At 38.4% G+C, this 27,605-nt stretch overlaps 1 non-coding gene and 1 pseudogene across 1 annotated transcript; one reads left to right on the top strand and one right to left on the bottom strand.

The window, feature by feature from the left end:
• Positions 1-22,321: 22,321 nt before the first annotated feature.
• Positions 22,322-22,428, top strand: LOC113917157. The gene has a single exon (XR_003518146.1). It is a non-coding gene; the product is annotated as a U6 spliceosomal RNA (small nuclear RNA).
• A 2,168-nt stretch (positions 22,429-24,596) lies between these two features.
• On the bottom strand, positions 24,597-26,612 carry LOC113926651 (annotated as a pseudogene).
• Positions 26,613-27,605: the final 993 nt, after the last annotated feature.

The raw sequence follows: 27,605 nt of genomic DNA, 5'->3' as shown, positions 1-27,605 counted from the left end.
GCAGGGAGTGCACTAAAACTGGAGATGTTAAAGACATGTTCTACTTCCCTCCCTCTCTGCTGGGTGAAAGCCTTTTCCCAATTTTGCAGATCTATGTTGGCTTCAGGGAGCTTTCTTCCCTTTTTCCTTTTTCCTACCTGTTTAAGGCATCCAGACAATGACAATTCTTTCAGCACTCAGTGAGAAGCAAGACAGAAACCAGCCCTTTGAAGTGCACAGTAAAAGAGAGGAAGACCACGTGCATGCTCCACTCTCCTCCCCCTCAACACACAACTGTAGAAGTCACAGGCTGAGCTGACCTCTCCTGGCACTGAGCTGTGCCAGTTTGCGGGGGTTGGGGCTGACACAGATAAAATGAAATTGCTCTTCTTACCCATTTCAGTGCAGCTGTTTTCAGTTTTATATTTGTCTGAGGTGCTGCAACTTCTTAATTAGATTCTGAACTTCTCATAAAGATAGTCTGGGACTGCCTATTCCACCATCTTTCTGACATCACTCAGAAAACTTAGTTTCATTTAACCCAATATAGTCAAAATCTTATTTCAGCTTATAATCAACACGAAAAAGTATTAAGTAGATCTTTTATATTCTTTTTTACATATTAAGTCTTTGGAACCTAGTGGGTACTTTACATTTATAATACATCTCAGTGTAGCTACTAGTCACTTTAGAGACAGTACAGTTCTAGATCTTCCCCCCACCCATGGCCATCCACAGATCTTAACTTTTTTCCCCAGGGGGCGATTCTCTTCATCTGTCATTCTTAAGGTCTGTAAGTGACGTAGACATTATAGAGAATGTCCTTCTTGGAGCTACATGGCTTCACAGCCCCCTCATATTTTATGTATGTTTGGAGCTTTATGTAACTTTAGAGGTTGAGTAATCATAGTCTGTTGCCTAAGTTTGTGTATCTTTGACAATAGAATTCCCTCAAAAAATAAACATTGTTTCTCTTCAATTCCTTATAAAACAATCTTATTCAAAGACCTTGTATAGACAGTTCCTTAGGATATCTTAGGAGAGACCTGAACTTAGAAGAGAACCGGGGCCTCCGTATGATGCTTGCATTGGCTTTGGTGACAGACATAGAAGTGGTTGGCATTTTTATCCTATCAGTCAATATAGATTGCAGGCTAAGATAAAGTGTCTCCCCTATTAAAGATGTACTTTTTGGGGTGACTGGGTAGCTCAGTTGGTTAAGCGTCCGACTCTTGGTTTCAGCTCAGGTCATGATCTCTCGGGTTGTGGGATCAAGCCCAATGTCAGGCTCCTTGCTCAGTGGGGAATCATGAGAGATTCTCTCCCTCTGCTCCTACCCCCTCAAAATAAATAAATATATCTTTTTTAAAAAATAAAATTAATAAATAAAGATGTACTTTCTTCTCCCTTTGCTTGCAGTAAGGTGGCCAACCCTCTGACTTGCCTAGGACTAAGAGGGTTCCTAGGATGTAGAACTTTCCATTTTAAGACTGAAATAATCCGAGGCAAACAGGGTTGAGTTTGCCATACTAGTCTGCAGATAAGTCATATCTAGACTTGGGTTGTCTCAGGACTTTTTTTCCCTAAAGTTCCATCCCCACTGTATTTTAGGATCTGTTATTTATAGCAGCCTGTTTCCAGGTTTTAGATGTTGTTTTAGTTATGTTTTATCTGAATGCATACATCAGAAACGTAATTATAGAAGCTTAACTAAGTAGAATATTTTTCTCAATAACTGGAAGTATGAAACTAGGTAGTCCAAGTCTGCCATGGTAACTCCATAAAAGCATAAAGGATTCAAGTTCAATCTAAGTTTTTGCTACTCAACTTGAGCATTTGGCTTTTGCCCTTGTCATCACAAAAAAGGCTATTCCATCTTCAGGAACTGCATATATACTTTAGGCAGGAAGGAGAAGGAAATTTAGGGTAAAGTACCCAAAAAGGGAGTGTGCCAACTGAGGCCATACTAATTTAACCCGAAAAAGGCTTTCTCAGTAGCCCTAGCCAGTTGAATTCCACATATATCTCCTTGCCTGGATTATATAGCTATTCCAAGCTGCAAAGAAGTCTTGAAGATGAGTATTTATCAGTTTCATTGATGCTTCAAAAGACTGCAGCTTCTGTTAGTAAGGAGAAAGGAGGAAGGGATATTGATTAGGTAACTGGCTTATAACTGAATACTATATAATACAGGTAAAATTTATTTTATTAAATTTGAAAGAAAAAAGACATAAACTTGTTGAAGATAAAGTCACAATGGAAGGGCCTGCTCTTATACATAATTCTTCACAAATGAATTTGCTCAGTGATTTGATTTAATTAAATTCATGACTTTTATGTTAAAAACTTCAAAGAAATATGGGTGACCTTAAAGGAATTAGACTGAACCAAAGAGAATTTTGCTAACCCCAGTCCTTGTTTCTTTTTGGTAATTCTTCAGTGTCTGTGACTACTCTAAAACCGAAGTCATAAACTCTTGTCACCAGAGTGGTAACACAAATTAGTGAAAAACATTGGTATAAGACACATATTTTGCTTACATGTTAAAAATTGTTTAATATTCTTCACATCTAGAGAAAAATGTATTTTCTTCCATTTTTCTTGAAGTACACTGACCTTTAGGTCTATTTTTCATTTTCCCACCTTTAAGACATAGTACAGAGAATGAGTTCTCTCCTGTGAGAAAACAAACAGTGCAAGCACAATAATAAATGGCAACTGGCATTTGGCCTGGATTTGGAAAGCCAATTGTGAGTGCTTATGTCCAGCAAATAAGAGAGAAGCCACTCTATGTAAAGGGGGACCTATTACCAAGAGCTAAGCATTTATTACCATACAGAAGTTCAGATCCAGTATTGCCAGATTATGTTTAGGATCCAGATATTGTACATTAAATTTCCTGAGCTTTAACTGTTGGTTAAAAAAATAACATAAAAACAAGGTACAAAGTAGACATACCAGTTCTGTAAGTCAGATTTGGATTATGGACCATCAGTTGGATACTTTTGCTCTAGGGAAAACCCTGGAAAGGTCCCAAAAGGCCATATATTTGGAAAGCAGTACAAGAGCATTAGATGTTTGGACATGGGGCAAAGAGAAAATAAAACTGGTAGACAAGATTTGGAGGAGAAGAAAAACAGAATCACACATGATATGTCCTGATGCCATAAAGGTGTAATAGATACTTTAATTAAATTTTGCAAGGACTCTTTGTATACACTTCAAGTAATGGTAGTAATCAATGTACTTTGGTAAAAACAGGGCCGGCTAAAGTGGTCGGCACCAATAAATGTTAAGGAAGTTCAATAAATGTTTTGTAAAGTACTAAGTCTTAAGTTTTGACCTATAGAAGTCTTCAAGGCTGTATATGAAATAGGAGCAAAAATGTTTGGGAGAAAGAAAAGAGAACTACAAATTGGATAAATAAAAACTTAAACACTATAGCAGAATGGTTAAAAAAATAGGCTTTGGAATGAGGCAGATCTGTTTTAAAAACTAGGACTTGGCAATTCATAGTTCTATGAAATGTAGTAAGTTATCTTACTTCTTCAAGTATCAATTTTCTTGTATGACATAGCAATAGCACTACTAGGTATTTACCCCAAAGATGCAAATGTAGTGATCTGAAGGGGCACCTGCACCCCAATGTTTATAGCAGCAATGTCCACAATAGCCAAACTGTGGAGAGAGCCCAGATGTCCATGGACAGATGAATGGGTAAAGAAGATGTGGTATATATATATATATATATATATATATATATATATATATATATATATATAATGGAATATTATGCAGCCATCAAAAAAATGAAATCTTGCCATTTGCAATAACATGGATGGAACTAGAAGGTATTATGCTAAGCGAAATAAATCAATTAGAGAAAGACAATTATCATATGATTTCATTTATATGTGGCATTTTTTTTTTACTTAAGAAGAAAAAATACGTGCCCTAAGAACAGCATAAGTTTTACTGTGCTTTAACCACAATCTCATTTTTACATGGACTTAACAAACCAAGTTTGCTTTGCTTTCAATGAAAGATGAGAATCTGAATGGCAGTATTTGATAGATGTGGTGTCAAATGCCTACTGAGATATAGAAATCAATCAATCATGTTTCTGTCACCGAGTAATGCAGACAAGACAGAACATGCCTGTGATCACAGGCCTCCCCTTGGGGTTCTTTTGAGTCTAAAGGAAAAGAATACCATATTAGTCATCACTTTTTTTAATCTCAGAAATTGCCCTTTAGTAGAGGACTCTTTTCCCTCTAAAACCCTTTGCTAAGTTTTGCCCAGCATTGTGCAGGGAGGAACTATCTCTCTGTTGTTCACAGTTCTATTCCATCATATATGGAAAGGGCTCATCAACTTCTTGTTGTGTGAATGAACCAAACTCTAATCTTTTTATGGTGATGCTTCTGGTAGACAAGAGAAAAGCTGAAATGTCCAAAATAGCACTTAAATTTTGCACCATCAACTTAACAATTGATTACTAATGTCAGTTTTGAGTGAAATAAGCAAAGTCATTTTTTATATTTTTCCCCTCTCAACAACGAGCATATATTAGATGCTTAATAAATGCCTACTAAACAAAACTAATATTTTCCATTTCATTTTAACAATGACTAGCAATGCAAATTTTATACTGATGTAATCTAAAGTGTACATAGCTTGTTCTTGAAAATAAAATGACAATGAAATGAATCCTTGAGATTGGAAATCTATAAAAACCACAAAATCAGAGTTAATTCTAATAAAATAGGGAGAGTACAAGTGTTCAGTTGAGAAAGACTAAAACATTCTAATTCTAGACTAATACTAATTTTTCCTTAACTATGAGGCAAGTTAAAGAGAGAAAATAATGAGCCCATCTGATTTAAAGTTCAAAATGATTGTGTTGAATAAGAGCACCAGGATATTCTATGACTGCAAAACGCATTTGGTTATCTATTATAGCATTCATTGACAACGTATTTTGAGCAATTTGAACAAGGGAATTAAGGGTTCATAGAAGAGAAAATGACAGCAATTCCAGCTACGTAAATGTAAGTAATTCAATAAAATACAATTTCTTCCCCAGAATTTATTAGCATATCAAATAGACGAAATCAGTCTATACACAGACACTTCCCATTAGTAACCTCCCTGATAATAAAGCAGATGGCATCATTCTGGATAATGTAAAAGGCATGGCTCTTTAAAAAGACAGATGTAGCTGCAGAATATTAAGGTACCTGAACCCCGAAATTTTAGGAAAAACTTTTTTATTTATTAAGTGCATTCAACCCATTCTTGTATGTATATCTGAAACATTCCACATATGCTTCAACTCAAAGTACGTAGGAATTTGGTTTTTGCATATATACTTTCTACTCCACTTCTCTGTGATGAATGTGTAACTATCTTTGCCTTAAATATGTATATTTACATTTATATTTAATTTTGTCTTAAATATTTTGCTTTGAATTTATAGTGGGACAAACATACTTGAATGAATCAGAAAATGTATTTACTTTCTAAATCATGTGAATTCCAAAGGGGAAACTATCTTATTTCTTAGAACCTAAACTAACAATAGAAAGTAAGGTAAGGGGGGGCGGAGCAAGATGGCAGAGGAGTAGGAGACCTGGATTTCGTCTGGTCTCAGGAATTCAGCTGAATGGGGATCAAACCATTCTGAATACCTACGAACTCAACAGGAGATCGAAAAAGAGAGTAGCAACAACTCTCTGAACAGAGAAGAGACCACTTACTGGAAGGTAGGATATGCGGAGAAGTGAATCCGAGGCGATATTCGGGAGGATAGACAGTGGGGGGAGGGGGCCTCCGTGGGCCGCTTCTGGCAAGTGATAGAGCCGCGGAGCACAAAATCGGGACTTTTAGAAGTTGGCTCCGCTGAGGGATGTCGCTCCAGTGGCTAAGCTGGGGGTGGAACCCTCGCGGGAGAGTGTGGTCTCAGGATGCTCAGGGTCACAGGAAGACTGGGGGTGCCTGGGTGCGCCAGAGCTCCCAGGTATCGGAGTGGGGAAGCCGTCTGCAGAGACAGAGCGGAGGCATGGGCTCTCAGCTCGGGGTTGCCATAAACTGTGATCCGCGGCCCAGTCGGGCCACTGCTCCTCCAGCAGGGACCCAAAGGCGGCAGATCCAGGGAGACTGCCCTTCCTCCCCCAAGAGGAACGGCGCGGGAGCGCACCGCAGGGATCTGCTGGATTTGGAGACTCCAAATAGGGTCGTGTGCCAGAGATAGAAATGCTCAGTCACAGGCCGGGTGAGCACGGAGTGCGGCCGGAGACCGGGGAGACGGGAGTGACTGCTTTTGTCTGGGGGCACACTGAGGAAAGGGGCCCCAAGTTCTCAAATTCTCCGGGTGGAGATTGGGAGGCCACCATTTTCACCCTGGTCCTCCGAAGCTGTGCCGAGAGCTTCCAGGGAACAAAAGCTCCTAAGAGCAAACCCGAGCAGCTTGCTTAGCCCGGACTCACAAGGGCGGGGCAATTCCACCTCTGGCAAAGACATTTGGGAACCACGGCAACAGGCCACTCCCCCAGAAGATCAGCACGAACAGCCAGCAAGCCAAGACCAAGTTTACTGATCAAGGAGAATGAGGGAACTCCAGCGCTAGGGGAATACAGCACATAGAATTCATGGCTTTTTTACCATGATTCATTAGTTATTCAAAGTTAATTTTTTTAACTGTTTTTTTTTTGAATTTTTCTTTTTCCCTTTTTCAACGAACATCTTATCAATCCCTTTTTTAAAAAAACATTTTTAATTTTTCATTTTTAGAGTCATATTTTATCCCTTCATAGTAGTTACCCTTATTTTTGGCATATATATATAAGTTGTTCTCTCTTTAAAATTTTGAGATACAGTTTCTTCTAACAGATCAAAATATACCCTAAATCACTAGTGTATGGCTTTGTTCTAGTCTCCTGCCTGATCACATTCTCTCACTTTTTTTTTCTTTTTTTTTAAAATCTTCTTTCTTTTTTCAAACAATTTCTTATCTTATCAATTCCTTTTATAAAATCTTTTATAATTTTCATCTTTACACTCATCTTCCATCCCTTCATTCTATCAACCCTTATTTTGTACATATATAAGCCTTTCTTCCTTTAAAATTTTAGCAGGCACTTTCTTCTAACAGACTAAAATACACCCAAAATCTAGAGTGTGGCACTGATCTATGCACTAGCCTGATCATATTTATCATATTCTGTTTTTTTGTTTTGTTCTGTTTTTGTTTGTTTTTATCTTTTACTTTTTCCTTTTTGTTTTTTCTCTTTATTTTTTCTTTATTTCCCTTTCTTGTCCCCTCGTTTCAGATCTTCTCTGATTTGTTTAGAATATATTTGCTGGGGACGTTGTTAACCTGTTAGCATTCTATTCTCTCATTCATCTATTCTCCTCTGGACAAAATGGCAAGATGAAAAAAATCACCTCAGCAAAAAGAACAAGAGGTAGTACCATCTGCCAAGGACCTACTCAATACGGACATTAGTACGATGTTGGACCTACAGTTCAGAAACATGACTTTAAAGATACTAGCTGGGCTTGAAAAAAACGTGGAAGTTATTAGAGAAACACTTTCTGGAGAAATAAAAGACCTAAAATCTAAACAAGTTGAAATCAAAAAGGCTATTAATGAGATGCAATCAAAAATGGGGGCACTAACTGCTAGAATAAATGAGGCAGAACAGAGAATCAGCGATATAGAAGACCAAATGATGGAAAATAAAGAGGCTGAGAAAAAGAGAAACAACTACAGGATCATGAGGGCAGAATTCGAGAGATAAGCGATATGATAAGATGAAACAACATTAGAATAAATGGAATCCCAGAAGAAGAAAGAGAGAGAGGGGCAGAAGGTATATTGGAGCAAATAATAGCAGAGAACTTCCCTAATGTGGGGAAGAAGACAGGCATCAAAATCCAGGAGGCACAGAGAACCCCTCTTAAAATCAATAAAAATGGGTCGACACCCTGACATCTAAGAGTAAAACTTACTAGTCTCAGAGACAAAGAGAAAATCCTGAAAGCAGCTCGGGAGAAGAGATGTGTAACCTATAATGGTAGAAACATTAGATTGGCAACAGACCTATCCACAGAGACCTGGCAGGCCAGAAAGGACTGGCATGATATCTTCAGAGCACTAAATGAGAAAAATATGCAGCCAAGAATACTATATCCAGCTAGGCTGTCTTTGAAAATTGAAGGAGAGATAAAAAGCTTCCAGGACAAACAAAAACTAAAGGAATTTGCAAACACGAAACCAGCCCTTACAGGCAATACAATGGCACTAAATTCATGTCTTTCAATAGTTACCCTGAATGTAAATGGGATAAATGCCCCAATCAAAAGACACAGGCTATCAGATTGGATTAAAAAACAAGACCCATCAATATGCTGTCTGCAAGAGACTCATTTTAGACCCAAAGACACCCCCACATTGAAAGTGAGGGGCTGGAAAACCATTTACCATGCTAATGGACACCAAAAGAAAGCTGGGGTGCCAATCCTTATATCAGACAAATTAGATTTTAAAACAAAGACTGTAATAAGAGATGAGGAAGGACACTATATCCTACTTCAAGGGTCTAGCCAACAAAAAGATCTAACAATTGTAAATATCTATGCCCCTAACATGGGAGCAGCCAATTATATAAGGCAATTAATAACAAAAGCAGAGAAACACATTGACAACAATACAATAATAGTGGGGGACTTTAACACCCCCCTCACTGAAATGGACAGATCATCTAAGCAAAAGATCAACAAGGAAATAAAGTCTTTAAATGACACACTGGACCAAATGGACTTTACAGACATATTGAGAACATTCCACCCAAAGCAATGGAATACACATTCTTCTCTAGTGCCCATAGTGCCCATGGAACATTCTCCGGAATTAATCACATCCTAGGTCACAAATCAGGTCTCAACCGGTACCAAAAGATTGGGATCATTCCCTGCATATTTTCAGACCACAATGCTTTGAAACTAGAACTCAATCACAAGAGGAAAGTCAGAAAGAACTCAAATACATGGAGGCCAAAGAGCATCCTACTAAAGAATGAATGGATCAACCAGGAAATTAAAGAAGAATTAAAAAAATTCATGGAAACCAATGAAAACGAAAACACAACAGTTCAAAATCTTTGGGATGCAGCAAAGGCAGTCCTGAGAGGAAAGTACATAGCAATACAAGCCTTTCTCAAGAAACAAGAAAGGTCTCAAATACACAACCTAACCGTACACCTAAAGGAGCTGGAGAAAGAACAGCAAATACAGCCTAAACCCAGCAGGAGAGGAGAAATCATAAAGATCAGAGCAGAAATCAATGAAATAGAAACCAAAAGAACAGTAGAACAGATCAACGAAACTAGGAGCTGGTTCTTTGAAAGAATTAACAAGATTGATAAACCCCTGGCCAGACTTATCCAAAAGAAAAGAGAAAGGACCCAAATCAACAAAATCATGCATGAAAGAGGAGAGATCACAACCAACACCAAAGAAATACAAACAATTATAAGAACATATTATGAGCAACTCTATGCCAGCAAATTAGATACCCTGGAAGAAATGGATGCATTCCTAGAGATGTATCAACTACCAAAACTGAACCAGGAAGAAATAGAAAACATGAACAGACCTATAACCACTAAGGAAATTGAAGCAGTCATCAAAAATCTCCCAACAAACAAAAGCCCAGGGCCAGACGGCTTCCCAGGGGAATTCTATCAGACATTTAAAGAATTAATACCTATTCTCCTGAAACTGTTCCAAAAAATAGAAATGGAAGGAAAACTTCCAAACTCATTTTATGAGGGCACCATTACCTTGATCCCAAAACCAGACAAAGACCCCATCAAAAAGGAGAATTACAGACCAGTATTCTTGATGAACATGGATGCAAAAATTCTCACCAAAATACTAGCCAATAGGATCCAACAGTACATTAAAAGGATTATTCACCACGACCAAGTGGGATTTATCCCTGGGCTGCAAGGATGGTTCAACATCCGCAAATCAATCAACGTGATACAATATATTAACAAAAGAAAGAACAAGAATCATATGATCCTCTCAATAGATGCAGAAAAAGCATTTGACAAAGTACAGCATCCTTTCTTGATCAAAACTCTTCAGAGCATAGGGATAGAGGGTACATACCTCAATATCATAAAGGCCAACTATGAAAAACCTACAGCAAATACCATTCTCAATGGGGAAAAGCTGAGAGCTTTTCCCCTAAGGTCAGGAACGCGGCAGGGATGTCCACTATCACCACTGCTATTCCACATAGTATTAGAAGTCCTAGCCACAGCAATCAGACAACAAAAAGAAATCAAAGGCATCCAAATCAGCAAAGAGGAACTTAAACTCTCACTCTTTGTAGATGATATGATACTTTATGTGGAAAACCCAAAAGACTCCACACCAAAACTGCTAGAACTCATACAGGAATTCAGTCAAGTGGCAGGATAGAAAATCAATGCACAGAAATCAGTGGCAATCCTATACACCAACAACAAGACAGAAGAGAGACAAATCAAGGAGTCAATCCCATTTACAATTGCACCCAAAATCACAGGATACCTAGGAATAAATTTAACCAAAGGGGCAAAGGATCTGTACTCAGAAAACTATAAAATACTCATGAAAGAAATGGAAGAAGACACAAAGAAATGGAAAAACGTTCCATGCTCATGGATTGGAAGAACAAATATTGTGAACTTGTCAATGCTACCTAGAGCAATCTAGACATTCAATGCAATTCCTATCAAAATACCATCCACTTTTTTCAAAGAAATAGAACAAATAATCCTAAAATTTGTATGGAACCAGAAGAGACCCCGAATAGCCAGAGGAATATTGAAAAAGAAAAGCAAAGCTGGTGGCATCACAATTCCGGACTTCCAGCTCTATTACAAAGCTGTCATCATCAAGACAGTATGGTACTGGCACGAAAACAGACACATAGATCAATGGAACAGAATAGAGAGCCCAGAAATGGACCCTCAACTCTATGGTCAACTAATCTTTGACAAAGCAGGAAAATCCAATGGAAAAAAGACAGTCTCTTCAACAAATGGTGTTGGCAAAATTGGACAGCCACATGCAGAAGAATGAAACTGGACCATTTCCTTACACCACACACAAAAATAGATTCCAAACGGTTGAAAGACCTAAACGTGAGACAGGAGTCCATCAAAATCCTAAAGGAGAACACAGGTAACCTCTTCGACCTCAGCCACAGCAATTTCTTCCTAGAAACATCGCCAAAGGCATGGGAAGCATGGGCAAAAATGAACTATTGGGATTTCATCACGATGAAAAGCTTTTGCACAGCAAAAGAAACAGTCCACAAAACCAAAAGACAACCGACAGAATGGGAGAAAATAGTTGCAAATGACATATCAGATAAAGGGCTAGGATCCAAAATCTATAAAGAACTTATCAAACTCAACACCCAAAGAACAAATAATCCAGTCAAGAAATGGGCAGAAGACATGAACAGACATTTTTCCAAAGAAGACCTCCAAATGGCCAACAGACACATGAAAAAGTGCTCAACATGGCTCGGCATCAAGGAAATCCAAATCAAAACCTCAATGAGATACCACCTCACACCAGTCAGAATGGCTAAAATTAACGAGTCAGGAAACGACAGCTGTTGGCGGGGATGCGGAGAAAGGGGAACCCTCCTACACTGTTGGTGGGAATGCAAGCTGGTGCAACCCCTCTGGAAAACAGTATGGAGGTTCCTCAAACAGTTGAAAATAGAGCTACCATACGATCCAGCAATTGCACTACGTTGTATTTACCACAAAGATACAAATGTAGGGATCCGAAGGGCTACGTGCACCCCAATGTTTATAGCAGCAATGTCCACAATAGCCAAACTGTGGAAAGAGCCAAGATGTCCATCAACAGATGAATGGATAAAGAATAAGTGGTATATATACACAAAGGAATAAAATGCAGCCATCAAAAGGAATGAGATATTGCCATTTGCAACGACGTGGATGGAACTGGAGGGTGTTATGCTGAGTGAAATAAGTCAATCAAAGAAAGACATGTATCATATGACCTCACTGATATGAGGAATTCTTAATCTGAGGAAACAAACTGAGGGTTGCTGGAGTGGTGGGGTGTGGGAGGGATTGGGTGGCTGGGTGATAGACATTGGGGTGGGTATGTGCTATGGTGAGCGCTGTGTATTGTAGAGGACTGTTGCATCACTGTTCTGTACTTCTGAAACAAATAATGCAATATATGTAAAGGAAAAAAGAAGAAGAAGATAGCAGGAGGGGAAGAATGAAGGGGAGTAAGTCGGAGGGGGAGACGAACCATTAGAGACGATGGACTCTGAAAAACAAACTGAGGGTTCTAGAGGGGAGGGGGTGGGGGGATGGATTAGCCTGGTGATGGATATTAAAGAGGGCACATTCTGTGTGGAGTGCTGGGTGTTATGCACAAACAATGGATCATGGAACACTACATCAAAAACTAATGATGTAATGTATGGTGATTAACATAACAATAAAAAATTTTTTAAAAAAGAAAGTAAGGTAAGGAATATATCTGTGTGATTAAATAACATGTCAACAGAGACCTAAAGTTCATTGAAAAATTCTAAAATTCTCTTCTTTGAATGCACATCTCTTCCGTCCTTGTCTCTATGAGAGAGCAATCAAGAGAACATTTCACATATACCAAAATACAGCCAAAATCTTAATAAAGAACCCGTCTTGTTTTTCTTGATCCTTTGTTTCTGTTTCTTACTTCATTTCTTTTATCTTTCTTCTTTCCTTTCATCAATTTTCTTTAGCTTTCCAAGCCCTTGTTTAAATAATTTGAATCATTTTCAGAATGAGCTATAAATGAACTTTCATGTACTTTTCTTAGCAACTTTGATGAGTAAAACTTTTATTGTCATTCAATTCTAAATAGATTGTAATTTTCATTTTGATTTCCCCTTTATCTTTTATGCAGTATTGATTTTTCAGTTTATAAATCTATGGAGTTTTTCTAAATAATTTTTTATTCATGGCTTCTAATTTAATGGACTGTGCTCAGAGGACATGCTCCAACCTTCACTAGAACTTCTTTTGAGAACTAATACCTGGCCAATGTTTATTATTGTTTCATTTATCCTCAAAAAGAATGTATATTTTCTATTTTGGGGTACAGACCAAGCTATGAGTTTTGTTCAAAATCATCACATTTTTATCTACTTGATCTATCAATTCCTAATAAAGGTTTATTAAAAGTCTCCCAATGTGTTTGTGAATTTGTCGAATTTATTTTATGATTGTGTCAGTTTTATACTTTGAGAAAATACTGTGTACACAGGAGTTCATAATTTTTCTATCTTCGTACTAAATTCTTCCCTTTTTATTATGTAGTAATCTTTACCTCTACTAATGCTTTTTGCCTTGGTTTCTACTTTGTACTCTTTTTGTTTTGCCAGCTTTCTTTTGATTATAGATTTCCTGATATGTATTTTAATCAACTTTTTATTTTTTTATCTTTCTGTGTGGCTTAATTTCAGATTTGGCTCTTGGATACATCACATAGAGAGATTTTGTAATGTTTATCCAATCTAATTATCTGTCTTTTAATAGTGAAGATTAATCCATACACATTTATTGAATCTTCATATATACTATCACACTGGTCATAGTTTTACTATTTTCTTTTTTGTTTTCACTTTTTCTCCTTTGCCATATTCTACTGAATTGATAATTTTATATAATAATAATAACAGCTAAAATTGATGAGCATTTAGTAGAGGCTAGTTATTGTAAGGACTTTGCATGTATGCATTCATTTAACCTTCAAAGTCACTCTGTAAGGGAGGAACTGTTAACATCTCCATCTTACATTTGGGGAACTTGGGGCACAGATGGGCTAAGTAACATGTTCCACATCATGCAGCCAATAAGAAGTGAAGCTGGATTTGAAATTGGCAGTCAAGTTCCAAAAATTGCTCTCTTAACCACCATATTGTACTCTTCTTATAGTACCTTTCACAATGACTTTTGAATGACCTTTTGGTTTCAGAAGAAATCTACACTTAAATCTACAATAGTTTCCAAACTATGAATATTTTCGTATCTAACATTAACAGTGGAAGATAAGCAAGACTGCTCTAATGTTACTTTTCTATTGATTGCCTAAAACTGAGGAGAAATTGGGAAGAAAAATCAACACATCGCCTTATGATTCTTTTAAGTTGCATTTTCAAAGTCTGAACCATTTACAAATTAAATGCATTCAAAGAAAAACTATTTTACCTCTAGAACATAGAGCAAATGATCTAGAACCTCCTAGTTTAGGCTTTAAGAATATCTGACAGCTTCTGCTTCATGCTCTTTGGCCCTTAAGCTGGCATTCGAGGGGGTTAAGTAACTAGAGGAAGAGGCCTCGTGGAGTGGCCCTGAGGATGAGATGCAACATGGAGCAAAAGCCATATGAAGAAGCATCAAGTGCCAGAAACATGAGTGAAGAAGCTGTCCTCAATATTCCAGGCACCCCAGATGGAGCCCCAGACTTTGTGGAGCTGAGACAAATCATCGCTATTGTGCCTTGCCCAAATTCTTGACAGAATTATGAGAAACATTTGAATGGTTGTTATTTTAAGCCACTCTTTCCTCGTCTCTAATTCCCACATCAAAGTCCCACACTGCTACATATGATCGCTAAAGCCAACGTCACATGCCTGTGGTGGTGGCAAGGATGTCCACTAATCTGCATCCTGAATCTTCCATTAGACGGTGGGACATAACAAGAAAATTTCTGCAGTACATGAAAAGATAATGGTACTCATGAATAAGACAGATGAGCACTAAACATACCTGATAGCCATGATATGGAAAATGTGAGCAGTTAACTATGGATCATACAATAAATTTAGATGCAACTTGAGAGCAGAGACTTTATCTGCCAAATTCACCTAGAAAAGAATCTAGCAGGGGCGCCTGACTGGGTTGGTAGAGCATGCAACTCTTGATCTTGGTGGGGTCATGACTTTGAGCCCCACGTTGAGTGCAGAGATTACTTAAGTAAATAAATAAATCTTTTTAAAAAAGGGTCTAGCAAATGGATAGCAGACACTACTTGTTAAATAAATTACAGAATTATGGAATTGCACATTTTGCATATCTCTCATTTCAACAAATATTAATATGTCTTTCTTGTCGACAAGAGAGTTTCCTATATACTTTTTCTTTTTGATGACTGTCACAGGGTGGGGATGGGATAAGTGGTAATGGCTTCTGGGGACTATTTGATGAAATTGTTTAAGTGAAAATGGACATAGAATAATTAATACAACCTAGTTAATTTATTGAATTTCAAAGACAAGGGAATAATACTCTACCTACCCAAAGGAGAAGACACAATTGATGGTTAATTTTATGTGTCAATTTAAGTAGGCCATGGGATTTCCAGATATTTGGTCAAATCTTATTCTGGATTTGTCTGTGAGGGTGTTTCTGGTTGAGAGTAACATTTGAATCAGTAAACCAAGTAAGCAAATTGTTCTCCCTAATATGGATGGACTTTATCCAGTCAGTTGAAGATCTGAATAGAACAAAAAGAAGGAATAAGAGGGAACTTTTCCTGCCTAACTGTTGAACTGGGACATCAGCTTTCTCCTGTCCTAGGACTAGAACTTACACCAGCTGGTTTTCCCAGACCTTCAGACTTAGACTGAAAATTATACCATTCGCTCTTTTGGTTCTCAGACCTTTGGGCTCGAACTGGAACTACACCACCAGCTCTCTTGGGTCTCCAGCTGCAGATCTTCGGATTTCTCAGCTTCCACAATCATATGAGCCAATTCCTTATTTTACATATTATATATTTTATATCTATACCTATATAAATAGATATATGCCTATCTATATCTATCTATATATATATATCTTAGGATCACAATATCTACATGACATTTTTTGGACAAAAAATCTATCTGACAGTGAAATCCAACCAGCCAAGAGATGAATCAAAATAAAGGTATTCTTAAATAGGGAAGTTGTGGTGAAACAGCTGATGGAAACACCTGTGGTCCCCAAACAACACTAAGATATCATAAGCCTGAAAACATGAAAATGACAACTTACCTAGAAAATCAGCAAGAGGGCGCCTGGGTGGCTCAGTCGGTTAAGCGACTGCCTTCGGCTCAGGTCATGATCCTGGAGTCCCGGGATCGAGTCCCGCATCGGGCTCCCTGCTCGGCAGGGAGTCTGCTTCTCCCTCTGACCCTCTTCCCTCTCGTGCTATCTCCCATTCTCTCTCTCTCAAGTAAATAAATAAAATCTTTAAAAAAGAAAAAAAAAAAAAAAAAGAAAATCAGCAAGAGGGAGGAAAATTGAAAAGTACAAATATTCTTATTTATATATTAGCAAAATAATAAATAACATTGAAAAAATACATCATGGAACAAATGGCTCCAATGGCCTAGTTTTTTCTTTTTTTTTTTTTTAAGATTTTATTTATTTATTTGACAGAGAGAGAGCACAAGCAGGGGGAGCAGCAGGCTGAGGAAGAACCAGGCTCCTGCTGAGCAGAGAGCCCCATGCAGGACTCGATCCCAAGACCCTGAGATCATGACCTGAGCTGAAGGCAGATACTTTAACCGACTGAGCCACCCAGGCGCCCCAGGGCCTAGTTTTCTCATAACTTTTTATTGTTAAACTCTGCAGGATTCTTTACAAAGTAATATATCTTCATGAATAAACATTCACTTAAATTTAGCAATTGTTCAGTTTCATCCATTTTTCTTCCTTTAAAATTATATGAAATTAAATTTTAAATTTTAATATAAGGGTGACTGGCTGGCTCAGTCAGTAGAGCATGCCACTCTTGATCTCACGGTCATGAGTTCAAGCCTCACCTAAGGCATAGACCTTTCTCAAAAATAAATAAATATTTTAAAAATAATAATAAAAGAATTTTAATATAAAAGAGAGTGGATGTAATCTATTATTTTTTTAGAGAAAGAGAAAGAGGGGGGAGAGGCAGAGAGAGAGAATCTTAAGCAGGTTTCACATCCATTGTGGAGCCTGACACAGGGCTCGATCTCACAACCCTGAGCTCATGAACTGAGCTGAATCCAGGAGTTGGATACTTAACCAACTGAGCCACCCAGGCGCTTTGGATGTAAACTATTATTAATCAATTATTTCTCCCTAACTTCTTTATCCAAATATACATAGAAAACATGTTAGAAAACTTTTTTTTCTTTCAGAGGGAAAGAAACTGTCTCCTAAGAACATTATATCTCTCCAAAATGTTTTCCACATTGAAAAAGCAACAAACATTCACAAGCATAAAAGAACCCAGGAAATATAAAAATCTTGAGACTTTTAAGGAACAAGCATTTATGCTTTAATTTATGCCAGTAAATCCAATAAAGAGATGAATTAAAAGTGTGTATAATTAGAATTAGTTTTGTTTGTAAATAGTGACAGCCAAAATCATCTTCACCTACACAGTTTATTGTCTACATTTATAGGACTGTATTATTCCACTGTAATCATCAATATAACTTTGCTATTCCAGGAAACTCTTAAGCAGTAAAATAAAAGTTGCAAATAACTCTTTTGTTCATTCCAAGAATTTCATGAAAGATCCTTAAATTCTTCAATTAAAAAAAACATAAATGATAGTTTAAATCCCCAGACTCAACCCATCACCTCAAAATCCACCAGTTTTTAAATATTCCACAGTAACTCTTACGCAGTTCTAATCAAGCCCCGACACTGAAAGTGCAGACGTAAACTGGACTTCAAAACTCCCATAAATACCCCAAATTTGTCCTCTCTCTAAGATGCAAAGATGTTGTCAATGCAGTACTGTCCCTTACTATGGTAAGAATAAATTCAGCTTTGTGTTCTCAATGAGTTGTTTGGGTGATATTTTGGGACCCAGAATTTAACAAAAATCATGACTAAATAGGAAAATACAACATGAATCATCTAGGCAAGAAGCAATTACAAACAAGAAAATTCAAACATACCTCAGAAGATCAGGAGAGGGATGAGGAGGAAGAAAGTACATACAAGTAGGAGGCAAAGAAGAATACAAAGACCAAGATTCCTTTACAAAGGTCTGAGGTGGGTTTAACTTCCTTAAAATTGGGGGCGCCTGGGTGGCTCAGTCAGTTAAGCATCTGCCTTCGGCTTGTGTCATGATCTCGGGGTCCTGGGATTGAGTCCCGAGTCTGGCTCCCTGCTGAGCAGGGAGTCTGTTTCTCCCTCTGCCCCTCCCCTCTGCTCATGTTCTCTCTCTCTCTCTCTCTCTAATAAATAAATAAATAAAATCTCAAACAAAAAATAGGGTTTTAAAGGTAGCTGTTGCATTCCTTCTTGGGAGGCTGAGGGAAAAAGACCAATATAACACCTTCACCTTCTGTGTCTAGCGGTATTTATCAGAAGTGTGGATCATGGACTGCCTACCTCAGAATCATCTGGAGTGTTTGATAGAAATGTATTCTCCTAGGTCCAACAGACTCTCTAGAAGGAGGCCTTGGAACTGGCATGTTTAATAAGCTCTGCTCTTTCGTAAATTCTCACACCAAATTAGAAAACCACTGAACTAAAGGTACAACTATCACATTAAAATTACCCTTTCTGGGGCACCTGGGTGGCTCAGTCGTTAAGCGTCTGCCTTCGGCTCAGGTCATGATCCCAGGGTCTTGGGATTGAGCCTCTCATCGGGCTCCCTGCTCCGCAGGAAGCCTGTTCTCCCTTTCTCACTGTGTTTCTCTCTGTCAAAAAAATAAATAAATATCTTTTAAAAAAATTACCCTTTCGAATATTGCCATTTATTATGGGAGGTATGACTCTTTAATTAAAACAGATGAGAACTTCTGGACAGAATAGATAGTAGTAAGGTAACCTTCCACAAAGCACATGGCCAAACTCTTTCTCCCTTAACCAAGCTCCCTTTTCACTTCCATGTACCGCACCCCTGACTAAGTGTTGACCTTTTAGATAGAAGTAATTTACTAGTAACTTGACAGCAACCTGACTTCTTCTTTGGAGCAGTATCATGACTGCCATTCCTTTTATTGTTCAACTATTTGTTTAAAGTTTGTTTGCTGGACAGTAATCTCTATAAGAACAGAGAAATTTGTCTGATACCCAGACATTTTTAAAGAACAGTGAGGCAGAATTTATTCAAGAGAACTATCATGATAGTGCTAGGGACCACAACAATGGGGTTTTGTAGTGGGGAAGAGTGATTGGACTCAACTCTAAATACAAGAAAAATAGGAATTTATAGCAAAGGAGTGGGGTGGGGGATGGAAGGGAGTCAGTAAAATGGAAAATTAGGCATAAGGGCGATTCTGGCTAAACTGACCTAATGGGATTCTTGCTGAATGCAGGTTATGGTGATCAGATATCGCCCGAGGGATGATAGAGGATGAGAGACCCAATCAGGTATTGACAGTAATCAGATATCAAGAATAGGGGATTCCAGGGGCACCTGGGTGGCTCAGTTGGTTAAGCGACTGCCTTCGGCTCAGGTCATGATCCTGGAGTCCCGGGATCGAGTCCCGCATCGGGCTCCCTGCTCAGCAGGGAGTCTGCTTCTCCCTCTGACCCTCTCCCCTCTCGTGCTCTCTATCTCTCATTCTCTCTCTCTCTCTCTCAAATAAATAAATAAAATCTTTAAAAAAAAGAATAGGGGATTCTGGTTAAACTGATACACAGTGTTCTTGCTAAAACTGGACAATGCAGAGATCAACACAGAAATAAAAAAGTCAAGGACTAGTTGAAAAAGATCTCAAAAGAACCTCATAAGAATTTGATCAAAGGAAGAATCTTTAAAGAAAAAGCATTAATTAACATAATAATGAAAAATGTTGGTCAAATGCATTGACTTCTGTTTTAGTGGAATCAATGGCTAGATAGTCTTTCTAAGTATAATTTGTCAACAAGTTATATTATTACTTAGGATTACTCCTCACTGGTGATAACAGAACAACATAAAAGATCAAATCTGAGAAGGAATCGGAGCAATGAAAAGATTAAAAGTTTTTGAATCTTGGGGCGCCTGGGTGGCTCAGTCAGTTAAATATCTGCCTCTTGGTTTCAGCTCAGGTCATTATCTCAGGGTCCCTAATCCCCATGTTGGGCTCTACACTCAGTAGGGAGTCTGCTTCTATCCCTCTCTCCTTCTGCCCCCCCACCCCTATTCACACACACATGCTTTCTCTCTTGCTCTTTCTCTCTAAAATAAATAAATAAAATCTTAAAAAAAAAGAAATTTTTGAATTTTATAAGAACTTTTTAAAATCCAAGATACATTTATTCTCTGTGTGACCTTAGGTAAGTTATTAAACCTTTCTGAGATTCCAGTTATCTGGAAAATATATGGTTATATTAACTAGGTCACTTACCTATGGGTTAGCAGGGTTGATAAACTATGATCTCTGGACCAAATCTGGCTTTACAGTCTGTTCTTGCACAGCCTGGGAACAAAGAATGCTTTTCACATTTTTAAATAGTTGCATAGAAAAATGAAAAGAAGGACAGACCAAATGTGTCCCACAAAGCCCCAAATATTTACTATCTGGCCCTTTAGAGAAACAATTTGCTAATCCCCATGTGATGGTTAAATTTATATGTCAGCTTGACTTGGCCAGGGAATGCCCAGGTTAAACCTTATTTGGGGGTGTGTCTGTGAGAGTGATTCTGGATAGGTTAGCATTTGAATCAGTGGACTCAGTAAAGTAGATTGCCCTCCCTAATGTGCGGGCTTCATCTGATCCATTGACAGCCTTCAAAAAGAACAAAATAGAATGATAAAGCAAAGGAAGGAGATTGTTCCTTCTTGTTTCCTGCCTGCCAGGCTGCTGAGCTGAGACATCAGTCTTCTTCTGCCCTTGGAAGGGAATTTACACCATGGGCTCCCCTGGTTCTCAGGTCTTCAGACTCGGACTGGAATTATATATACCACCAGCCCTCCTGGGTCTCCAGCTGGCAGGAGGCAGATCTTGGGACTTCTAAGCCTCCATAATCATGTGAGCTAATTCCTCATTATAAATCTCTTCTTGTATTATATATACCCTATTGGTTCTGAAGAACCAATGACTAATACACCTCAATAATGGTAAAATGCTAGAGAGTTGATATAAGTAGTTGAGGTAGGATAATGAAGGGACTGAGTCAAAGCAAATTCTTTTCTGTTAACAATTTTATTCACTAGTATAGAGGGGGAGAAAAAGCATTCAATACGTCAATAATTACCAAGTGTCAGAAGGTGTGTTGATTTTCTCCAGCAACAAAATCTCATCTGGAAAAGCAGCTGCTAGTTTCACTACCAGATTAAGTTTACAGTAATCCACTTTCATCCTCCAAGATCTGCCTACCTTCTAAACAGACCAAAAAGGTGAATTGAATGGAACTGTGGTAGAAATCCTTATTACTGCATCTTCCAAGTCCTTGCAGGCACTAGTTTCTGCAATCAAGTAAAGGTTGTTGTAGAACACTTTAGTGAATATAAACTCTTCCTGGTTTCCCTGGGACTTTCTTAATTTGGGCATTCTAGGACTCGCCTCAGTCCTGGTTGCTCATCCTAATATAAGGAGTATAATAGAGCTTTCCCCTATATATATATATAAGGAGTATAATAGAGCTTTCCCCTAGTTCTCCAGGTCACTTAGAAGAAACCAAACCTGGATTTGGTACAAATTTGGTTTCTTCTAAGTGACCTGGAGAACTAGGGGAAAGAAAATTACAAACTCAGAGTTTTAAGTTAACCACTCCAAGTCTGGGTCAGGACCTGAAACTCTATGACTGACTGCCCTGAAACAAACCTTTGCCTTGCCTAGGGATTAAATTATGTGTCTACTGATGGCAATTTAAGTAACTCTTTTGCCACTGCATGCCATGAAAAGCAAGTGCTCTTTTAACCAACGGAAACCGGGTTATTACTGCCTTTAAGTCTAATCACATCCAAGAACCAATTCCAGAAAATCCAGAACCAATTCAGGACACCCATCCTTAAGGTTCTGTTCTTCTAGAACCATGTCCAACATCAGCTTCTATAATAGGGTTCAATCAGAGAAAAAGAACTGCCATGAGGGATACAGAAAAAGGAATTTATTAAGAGACTAGGCCTTACAGTACTCTGGGAGTTGGTGGTGCCGTGTGTCCTATTTGAAAGCAGAAAACAAAATTTTACTACTTTTAAGAGTAAATTCAATCACTCCAGGTTAAACTCAGCCAGTGTAGCATTTGTCATTTTCTGCTTTTCTCAAAGAAATGTCATATAAGTTCCCAACGAAGGGTCATCATAAGAAGCAGGGGTGGGCGTGCTCTCTTTGGTGGCACATGTACTAAAATTGGAACCATACAGAGAAGATTAGCATGGCTCCCGCCCAAGGATGACAGGCAAATTCATGAAGCATTCTATATTTTTGCCCTGTGATATGCCCTGGGTCTGTTTTCTAATAAAAGAAGAAAGTGAAAAGAAGAAGGAGGAGGAGGAGGAGGAGGAGGAGCAGCAGCAGCAAAGGTGGGAAGTGGGAGATTGGAAGTAGACTATTCTCTCTTACTTATGCCGGGCCTACACTGTGCTGCCAGCTAGTGAGATTCCAGTCCCACTCAATGCTCAGACGTGTCGTCTATCCACATTGGCATTCACTGAGGCAGCCAAGTTCCCACCTGGTCTTTGGTCTTATGGTCCACACCTCTTTCCTCTGTAGTGTCCCTCATCAAGAATATAAGACTTTCTCAGGTCTACTTAACCTCAATCTCTCTCTCTCTCTCTCTCTCTCTCTCTCTCTTTCATTCTCTCTCACCTAACAGATGTGTTCTCCTTAAAGATATGGGAAAAAATTAGCACCCTACACCACCCCAGTCATCAAACCCTCTGCCCTCAACACTCTATTTTATGACTCACCTGACAGAGTGGCATGGTGCCCCCATAATACTGTGAAGTGGCCTCCTTATGTGGTTCCAGACAGGAAGTGAGAGCGAAAACAGATGCTCATATTATGGGGGAGTCCATCCCACTTCCTTTATTGAGCACACAAGGCTCCTTCTCAGAGACCTTCACACCCAACCAACTCTATCCTTAACCTCCTCAACTCTTCTCCCTTGTCTAGCCCATAGAAGGTTCATCATTCCAGTTTTGCCTGATTCTGTTTTTGTTTGTTTGTGCTGGATTTATGTTTACAAATTTAACAAGATATTCTAAATATCCCATACACATTGAAAACACTGCGTTATGTTACAAATGTTTATTGTAAGACAAAGCTGGAGCGTTCTCTATGTGCCTGGTGATGATGTTGATGCTTACCTGGTGCCTGCCTAAGGACTGTTGCCATACATTTGAACATCCTGCATGGCAATTGAGAAACAGGTTGTACCAAATCCAGGGCTTTTAGAACAAAGTAAAATAGTGGAGTTGAGAAATGGAAGTATTACTGATAAAACAAGAACTTCAATTTATGGTACAAAATTGGAAATTTATACTGTCTACTCTGAGCTTCTCAACACTAGTTGAGAAATAAAAAAAAAAAAACTAATAAAACTTGTCTCTTGGTTGCAGCACATTTAATTTTTTTACTGCAAAATCAAGCCTGTATATTATGAAAACAATTCTTCTCCTTCAATAGCTATTCACAAGAAGATGTGGATTTTCTGCACAGGCCCCTAGCAATGATTAATAGATATCATTTCCTTTCGGACTAAGTTACCAGACCTTGAGTCACAAACATAGCTTCAGAAATCTTGGAGATTAGCAATAGCCTAAGTGAAAGTACCTACGAACAAGATTTAAATACATATGAGGATAAACTCTCAAAGTAACACATAAAAGCCAGTGTGTCCACTCTCCCCCACCCACCCCATTCTCTGAAAAATTAAAAATGTGCAGTGTAAAAACATAAGGAAAAACATGAATTTACTCAACTTGGATTTTCTGAGATGTTCAGTGTAAATATATATTTGAAGCTATTTTTACATGAAGCAGATTTTAGTTGCTGGAAGCAAAATGTGTGAAATTTTTCTAGAGAACCAAAGACTAAATTCTTTTGCTGGACTGTGACAAAAGATTCTAAGAGGCTCTGAAGCACGCTACCATATCATCTTCCCTATTTGTCTAGTGACCATTCCAATACTACCTTCTCCCCAGCCACTGCTCCTCCCTGCCACGCCCAACCTCAATATGGCTTCTATCAGGTCCTCCCTCAGTGCAGGGCCTGGAAAGATTGCCAAGCTGACGGGTACCCATGCTGTAAGAGCTTTCTTCTTAGTTCTGAAAACATGTGAGGGACAAACAAAATTTTAAAAGAAAGGAAGAAGTTAAAATGAAAATCATTCACTTGAAAAGAAGTTATCTTTAAGTATCGTCAATAAGAATTTGCTGCAGCAATGACCAAATCCCCTGCCTACTAAGCCTGGTGTCCTGACATATCCATTACATGTTCAAGCCTCACTGCGGAGTACTTGCTTCCTGCTGCATGCGTTCAGTGGGTTGGGTAGCTTTTTTCTAGAAATGTATGAAAGATACACAGATAAAAAATTACAATTGGGGTCAACTTCGGCATTATCCAACTTTTTCCTCCTTTCACTTTCTATTACCTATTCTTCTCCTCTCTCACCTTCTTCAAAATTATCAGCACGTCTATGGCTTTTCCAGTAAAGTGATACACAGTATGTGGAATCATATTTTCCAGAAGTGAAATCCTTATTCCAATGCCGATGTGAATTCTGAACCTTCATCCAGTGACTCTTCCTCTCCAGATGCTATCAGCAGGCTAAAGAGTTAATTTTTTAAAAAAAATGAATCACTCCAAACTTGTTCAGTAATTGTTCTAACAGTGCCCAGACACCACGTTTCTGTTTTTTCTTGATTGTTTTAGCTGTAATGATTTTCCTTTTTTTCCAATTAGTGTTACACCCATCACAGTCAACTATTTCAAAGCCTTCAAAGCAAAAATTTCTGCCTTATCTGGGTCTGATTTTATCTTGTAAGGTTTTGACAGAACTTTATTGGTAAGGTAGTCATTGGGTTCAACATGGAAATCTAAAACAAAAGATACAGATCATCAGGATCTGAAAATTGCACTTTAATATCCTACAGGTTTGTTCAACATCGGTTCATCATATTTCTGTACCAATTCACTTACCTATCTAGAGATGGGAGAATATTTCTAGAGCAGGAAAACCAGCACTCTGAAATTCAGTTAGGATCTGGGTTTCCAACTGTTGCTGCCTTTTCTTCTGGTCTGACTCATTTATTTTTCTGGACTATTTTAGTCTGTTGGGTTGCTATAACAAAATACCATACACTGGGCAGATTATATACAACAAACATTTATTTCTTATAGTTCTGGAAACTTCAAAGTCCAAGATCAGGGTGCCAACATACTTGGGTTCTGCTGAGAGCCTTCTTCTGTATTGCAGACTGCAGACCTCTCACTGTGTTCTCACGTGGTGAATGAGTGAGCTAGCTCTCTGGAGTTTCTCTTGTAAGAGCATTAATCCCATTTTGAGGTCTCCCATCATGACCTAATCAAAGGCCCTGGCTTCTAATACCATCAACTTAGGGGTTAAGATTGCAACATATAAATGTTGAAAGGACATAAACACTCAGACCATAGCGAGGACTCCAGTCAATTTATTCTCTGCATCATTTTCACTGTGCTATTCTATCTCTGCTTCTGGAAGTTCAACATCACCACAGAAAATGTTTTCCTTTGCCAAGGCAAGATTGGGTTTAACGCTGCATACCGTTGTCAGGATTCCTGCTTTGAGCCCTCACAACTCCTCGGAGCAGGCTGCATAGTGGCCGTGCTCACTCTCTGGCCATGGCCCCCGGTAACACCGCTCTCATGCCAGGGAGAGATTTTTAAAACTCGTTGCCACATTAATCTGGTTTAGTAGTCTCTCAAATTATATCTTATACCCATGAGAGGTGCTTTTTCTCACTTAAAAGCAATAATAATCATATACATGGGTTCATGTCTACCCATGTCCTGTTTTCAGGGGGCAAAGGAATTCTCAAAGGCCCCAGATCTAGGAGCACCTAGGGAAGGATCATGGCATAAAAAGGAGTGGTTTGTTTGCAGAGGGGGACATATGTGGTCACGCTTTACAATATCATTCCACCACAGGACCTACAGTCCCGTGACCCTTGTCTGTCCACAAGGCAGTCCATGTTCTGACGACCCCGCCAAGAATTCCAGCCTCATTTCCTGTCACTCCTAGTCCTTCCCTTCACACATGTACAAACCTGTACCCCTACATTACCTCATCTATACCTCACCACGCTCTACGACCAGGATGTATTCTTGCTTTTTTCTTCTCCACTAGAACCTTTCAGAGGAAGGTTGATAAAGTAATACCCCTCTATCTAATAGTACATATTACAAGTAGTCAATTAATATAAATGAATGAATAAAGCAAATGATGGACATTGTTTATTGAACACTGGATTTATTTTAATTGTTGAGCACTTACCTTACCTTGTCTCTTGACAAACAGATGTCTGTTCACTTCCACCTCTGCCCCTGACCCAGGCCCCTCTTTCATTATCACCAGTTCACTGTGAGGTCTTTGAGGACAAGAAAAATTAGCTTGTGTCCCCTGAAGCATAGATCACACTGCCTGGAACAAAATTAGTATTTTAACTGAATTCACAATATTTTGTCAGGTTTGCTTTTGCACCTTGTGTATCACTAAATGGACACCACTTCTATCTTCCATAACAGGCTTTAAAATACATTTTACAGTCTTCTCACTTTATTTCATAAGATTTACTGCAAATGGAAGTCACTGTGAGTGATTCAACACTTATCATCAAGCTATTATGAAGATTTCAAAATGCTTTAAAATTGATTCAGCAGTTAAATATTTCTCCATTGCTCCTTGGGGAGGCTCTAGAAATCTTCTTTTCATTCTCCCTCTAACTTTATTTTATTTAACATGTTTCTAAACCTGTTTGCAGGACATTAAAACAAATTACTGAGATAGATCTATGAAGCAGTTTAAATGAATTGGAATTTGTAAGAACTTTCCTTTTTAATCTGGGACCTCTAGGGAGTAGTAAAGGCAATGTTTTGCTCTTGTAATTAAATTCATTCTGTCTTTTTCTTTAAAAGCAATAGAGATTCCAGTATTAGGGCTCATTATTTCAGCTTCCACAAGAATTTAAACACATCTGAAATGGTGACCAGCTTTCTGAGGAAAGAGATATGAGGTAAGAAATCCATGACATAAAGTTGGAATTGAAGATAGAAATCTGATAGCCAGACAACACCCTTGTTGGAAAACTACTGGAATTTAGTCAGTGATGGGGTCCAGTGTTAATTATATTAAAGACATAATCTCATGCAAAGGCCAAACACTATTGTGCTTTGTTTTTTTGTCCTGTCTTCCAATCTTGTCAATTTCCTCACAGCATATTTGAGTTCATTGTCAAATTATACCGTATTGTGGGTAGGCTTCCAGAACCTTCCCACCTCCAACAGTGGCAATGAGATATCTGACTTGAAAGTACCCCCAAGAAATCAAATTAATTTGACACTAAAAGCTTTAGATTCTTAATATATAACAGCGTTTCAATACTCTGCACAGAGAGCTATATCA

The sequence above is a fragment of the Zalophus californianus genome, chromosome 4 (genome assembly GCF_009762305.2).
Source record: "Zalophus californianus isolate mZalCal1 chromosome 4, mZalCal1.pri.v2, whole genome shotgun sequence".
NCBI lineage: Eukaryota > Metazoa > Chordata > Mammalia > Carnivora > Otariidae > Zalophus > Zalophus californianus.
This window is presented reverse-complemented; position numbering and strand designations above follow the sequence as displayed.